We start from the raw sequence: 5981 nt of genomic DNA on the forward strand, positions 1-5981 counted from the left end.
TTTTTATTTTTTTGAGACAGGGTCTTGCTCTGTTACCCAGGCTGGAGTGCAGCAGCACGATCACAGCTCACTGCAGCCTCAATTTCTCAGGCTCAAGCGATCCTCCCACCTTAGCATCCTGAGAAGCTGGGACCACAGGTGCACACCATCATGCCCAGCTAATTTTTAAATTACTTGTAAAGATAGGGTCTCATTATGTTGCTCAGGCTGGTCTGAAACTCCTGGGCTTAAGTGATCCTCCCACCTTGGCCCCCCTAAAGCACTGGGATTACAAACATGAGCCACCACACCCAGCCCATACAGAGGATGTCACCTTTCCTCCAGTCACATCAATACAGCTGCATCCCAGGACAGTAGGGGAAACTCCAGAAATCATACAAGCTAAGGAAAGGTAGCTTAGCTTATAGGTCCATCTATTAGAAATTCCAAAAGTTCCACACGGTCCCCACTTTGCTGTCCTCTGTGCACAAGTTCCTCCTATTCTGACCATCCTGATCGTCTCAGGACACACCTCGTCTTCCAGCTTCTGTCTGAGGCAGCCATCAGGGTGACACTCTGCTGGGCTGGCATGCCCACTGACACCCTTCCAGAAGCATAGAGGCAGCTTCTCAGAGGACTTCTTCTTGTAGGAGCTTGTGGCTGTTTCTTACAACATCATGGATGATTCAGGAACATGGGTGTGCAGTGGCTTCATAACTCCAATCCCAACCTCAGCCTTTGCAGAGCTGTCCTGCAGCCTCATTTTTGTCCCCCACACATTTCATCACAAGAGAGTAGTCTCCACCTTCCCCACTCAAGCAGTGGCTTTGGGTTTGAAGTCGGCTTGTCTGTCAGTTGCCAACCATGCTACAAACTTGACTAATCTCTGAGCTCCAACCTCAGGGCCCCCACTTGTAGTTTCTCACAGAAGTCAGACTTGTCTTCCTCAGACGTATATGGGCCTCCCAAGTGGGCTTCAATTCTTCAGAACCTTCCTCGATGTTCTTTTGTGCAGAGAATAACAGAGGCCGGTCTCTTCACAAGCCTAACATGAGAACCTAATGGGGCCAGGCGTGGTGGCTCATGCCTGTAATCCCAGCACTTTGGGAGGCCAAGGCGGGCAGATTATTTGAGGTCAGGAGTTCGAGACCAACCTGGCCAATATGGTGAAACCCCATCTCTACTAAAAATACAAAAATTAGCCAGGTGTGGTGGCGGACACCTGTAATCCCAGCTACTTGGGAGGCTGAGGCAGGAGAATGGCTTGAGCCCAACCCAGGAGGTGGGGAGGTGGAGAGGTGGAGGATGCAGAGAGCTGAGATCTTGCCACTGCACTCCAGCCTGGGCAACAAGAGTAAAACACCTCGAAAAAAAAAAAAAAAAAAAAAAAGAACCTAATGGGATAATTATGAGATGCCCTCATACATGTTTAGACCTCAGTAAATCCCAATTGTTTGCCTCTACTCCCTTCCTGTGGTAGGCCACTTCTGAAATGGTCTTGATGATCTGGATAGTCATGAAAATGCCTTTGCAAAAATTTTAACTGAGAAATTTATGACAGTGAAAGAGATCTGACCTAACTGACTCCATCTTGCTTCTAACCTCCAAGCTGTCCGTGTTCATTCCTGGGCACAGGCAGAACTAACTTTGGGAGGAAGTCAGTTTATAGTTTAACTTTGAAATAAAGATGATAACAGCCCTTTCCCAAAACAAACCCCCTTCCTGCCTGGGAACTAGACTGCCTTTGCAGGACTAACAAATTTGCCACAAGATTAGAAATTGTGGTTTAGGAGTCATGCAGCTGGAGGCTGTAAGATTCTGAACCTTCCCAAATTGCATCCTGGGGCTAACATCACTATTGTAAAGGCTAAGATCAGTGCTTGGGATATTTTGCAGGCCCTGCACTCAGAGGATGAGCTGGTACCACCCAGATTCATAAACTGGCTCATCCAGTCATGTGGCCCCTACCCAGGAACTGAATCAGTGCAAGAGGACAGCTTCAACTCCCTATGACTTCATATCCCACCTGACCAATCAGCACTCCCCACTTCCCGACACCCTACTCAGCAAATTATCATTAAGAACCCCAATCCTCGAGTTTTCAGGGAGACAGCTTTGAGTAATAATAAAACTCTGGTCTCCCACACAGCTGACTCTGTGTGAATTAAACTCTTTCTCTATTGCAATTTCCCTGTCTTGATAAATTGGCTCTGTCTAGGCAGCAGGCAAGGAGAACCCAATAGGCAGTTACAGTCACATCTTGGTGTGTCCCCTCGTGTGTGTGTGTGTGTGTGTGTGTGTACTGTACAGAGTGAGTTGCTTCTAACATAATAGGACTAAAGTGATGGGGTGTCACTTCTGAGATTAGGCTATAAAGAACTATGACTTTCATCTTCCTTGCATCTTCTCTCTCTCTCTCTCTCTCTCTCTCTCTTTCTCTCTCTCTCTCTCTCCGCTAGCTAGGGAGTCAAGGTGGGGTACCCAGGACACAGAATTGAAGAAGACACTCTTTCTCTGGCCCATGCAAGTGCAGGGTCAGCAACTGAGAGTGAGTGTCTCCTCAAATGCTGTGCCCCGAGTGCCTTGCCTGCCTCACCTTCCTTCTAGCCAGCTCCCAGGGCAGACCTAACCTGCACCCCTACCCCAGCCTTGACAATCTCTGAACAGGTCCTGGCCAAGCATGGTGATGAGATTTCCTACCTCCTCCAGCTTGATTTCTGGGCCAGATGTCAGAGAGAGGGGGCACCCGGATCTCTGAGAACCAGCTCTTCTGTGCCAGGCTTCCTGGCACCGAAAAACCAAATATATTTCAATCCCTCTGTCCTCATGTCTCCATGATGGATACTGGTCTTTTGTATAGTAAGCAGGTCCTTCTCCTTTCATACCAATAGCCAATGACAGAGGTAGTCCAAGTCGAAGCCCACCCCACTTCCCACCAGCTTGCTCCCAAGTGCCAAAAACAGAAAAAAGCACTGTGCATGAGCTGCTTTCCCGTGCCATCTCAGTATGGCGTAGTATATGAGCATGGCAACGTTTACCAGGAGGGGACTTTAGAATGCCTCCGAATCTTCCAAGCACTATGTATTTTAATGTGTATGATGACAGCTATCATTTGAGGGATGCTAGGCACTATGCTAAGTGCTTTACTTGTGGTTTTTGGTTTGATTTACTCAAAGACCTTAGGAGGTAGGTCTCATTTTTAAGATGAAACTCAAGTCTTAATAGGTTTATTAACTTGTGTGAGATCACAGTTAATACACCATGGCCCTGGGACTTGAATTCAGTCTAGCTGGGCTCTAAGCCTGTGTGCCCAGCACTATGCCACACTGCCTCCCCAGCAGAGTTTGACTTTCCAAGGCCCACTGGGCTTCTCCTTCCTACCATGATCAGAATCCTGGTATAAGAGTTTCTCTGCCAGGTGCAGTGGCTCACGCCTGTAATCCCAGCACTTTGGGAGGCAGAGGTGGGCAGATGACCTGAGCCCAGGAGTTCCAGACCAGCCTGGCCAACATGGCAAAACCCCATCTCTACTAAGTACAAAATTAGCTGGGTGGTGGCATGCACCTGTAGTCTCAGCTACTCAGGAGGCTGAAGCACAAGAATCACTTGAACCCCAGAGGTGGAGGTTGCAGTGAGCCAAGATCGTGCCACTGCACTCCAGCCTGGGCAACACAGTGAGACTCTGTCTCAAAAAAAAAAAAAAAAAAAGAGTTTCTCTATTCTCCCCATCCTCCCTCTGTCACTCCCATGAAAGTTTAAATAAACATGAGAAGTTAAGTAAACATACAAATAAAACTTGCCTTCTACCTCTTTAACATGTCCCTTCCCGAGAAGCCCACCTAGACCAAATCACAGGCAGGAGGCCACTATGGGGGTGGCAAATGGCATTCTGTTCTGGAAGGGCAACCACAAACTTTAGAGCCAAGAAGCCCTGGCTTGGAAGCCCAGTTCCACCCCTTTGTAGCTGAGTGGGTGATTCTGTCTCTGAGCCTCATTCATAATCTGTAAAATGGGGAAAGCAATGCTCACTTTTTAGGGTGCTTAATTCACTCATTAAATGAATACATTTAAATATATATAATATATACTGATATAATTGAATATATTATATATATAAATAATAATCCTGTGCCCTGAGTGCCACCATGTCAGCCTAGGTTTCCTGCTCTTTGAAATTTCCAAACATTGGCTGGAATCTCATCTTGGCCTCTGCAAGGAACAAGATCTATTTAGAGATTTGTTACAGATTTCAATTGTGTCACTTTCCTTTTTAAGGCAAAGCGGCTACAGTGGGCCATGGTTTTAAATACTATTTTCTTCTTCTCTGTTATATGCATAAGGCTCCAAGAACTGTGTCAGGTGCATGCGGTTACTTTGAGGACCAAGAGGACAAAAGAGGGGGAGGAAGGAGCAGTCCTCCTTAAAGAGGAGGCTGCACCCCTCCTGGGCTTTCCCATAAAAAAAATCTGGGAGCAGTAGATCCATTCTGAGATTTTCAGGTATAAGAAACAGAAAATTGCCGGACACAGTGGCACCCACCTGTAATCCTAGCTATTCAGGAGGCTGAGGTGGGAGGATTGCTTGAGCCCATGAGTTTGAGCCTATAGTGAGCTACGATCATACCACTGCACTCCAGTCTGGGTGACACAGTGAGATGAAAGAAAGGAAGGAAGGAAGGGAGGAAGGGAAAGAAAATCCAACTTGAATGCCTTAAACAACCAAACAATGTATTGGTTTACAACATCTAAAGTTTAGAGGTAACGTGGGCTTCTGGCACGGGCTGTTGAGAGCTCCCAGTGTTTTGGGGGCTGCAACTCTGCTTGTCTGAAAGTTTCTCACCTCTGCCTCCCAGTCAGCTTTTTCTAAACCAGCCTTTCCTTGAGGTAGCACAAGGCAGCTGACAGCGTCCAGGGCTCAGCGCTTCCTCACTCATGTCTGGGGGATCGGTGTGGTTGTATGCCTACCCCTAAAACAATCGCAGTGGCCAAGGGAATGCCAAGGAGGCAGGGATTATGTTGATGGGTTTAGGCCAATTGGAACTGACCCCTGAAACTAAGAGTTGGTTTGATCCTAGACTTAAACCACAGTAGGATGGGGGTGTGGAAGGGGGAACCTGCAATGGCAACTGCAGATATTTACCCCAAAGACCCTTCTTCAGGGTGGATGTGGGTGTATTGTGTTGTGTCAGTGTGTATGTGTGATGTGTCAGTGTGTGAGGTGTGTGTTTGTGGGTATGAGAGTGTATTGTACACGTGATGTGACTGTGTAAGCATGTATGTTGTGATTGTGCATATAAGTGTGTGTGTATGTTTGTATTAGTTGAGAAGACCATATGCTGGACTAAGTGTGCCTTCCATTATTTTTTTAAATTTCATTTTATTTTTATTTCAATAGTTTTTGGGGTATAGGTGGTTTTTGGTTACATGGATAAGTCCATCAGTGGTGATTTCTGACATTGTATTGCACCCGTCACCCCAGCAATGTACACTGTACCCAGTATGTAGTCTTTTATCCCTACTCCCCTCCCAACCTTCCGTCCACTCCCACCAGTCCCCATAGTCCATTATATCATTCTTGTTGGGGCCTTCCATTCTGACTCTGCTGCTACCACCTTGCTGGCCCCCAAGGGGCTCCCCCATCCCCCCACCCTCGCCCCCGTTTATGAGCAAAATCCCTTTTCCCCTAAGCATAGATGATAGGGTGGAAATTTTAACAACTTTCCTAACGAAAAAGGAGAAGAGAAAGGAAATCCATTCAAAGAGTATAAGAAACCTACAAAATCATTTCTGACAATGTATGTCCCTGAACCAATTATGACCTCCTATTTCCCCATCCAGCTGTCTCAGAGCCTTCCCAGCTCCTTACCTGGCGTTAACTGCTGGACGCCACCCTAGGACGTTTGTCCCCTAGCAGCCAAGGCCAAAAATCTCATTTGCACATTTGTACTCACCATTCCACCTCAGGCCCTCCGTCACCCCCACCCCCGTCCTCTGTCCTCTCCT

Source organism: Gorilla gorilla, chromosome 9 (genome assembly GCF_029281585.2).
Source record: "Gorilla gorilla gorilla isolate KB3781 chromosome 9, NHGRI_mGorGor1-v2.1_pri, whole genome shotgun sequence".
NCBI lineage: Eukaryota > Metazoa > Chordata > Mammalia > Primates > Hominidae > Gorilla > Gorilla gorilla.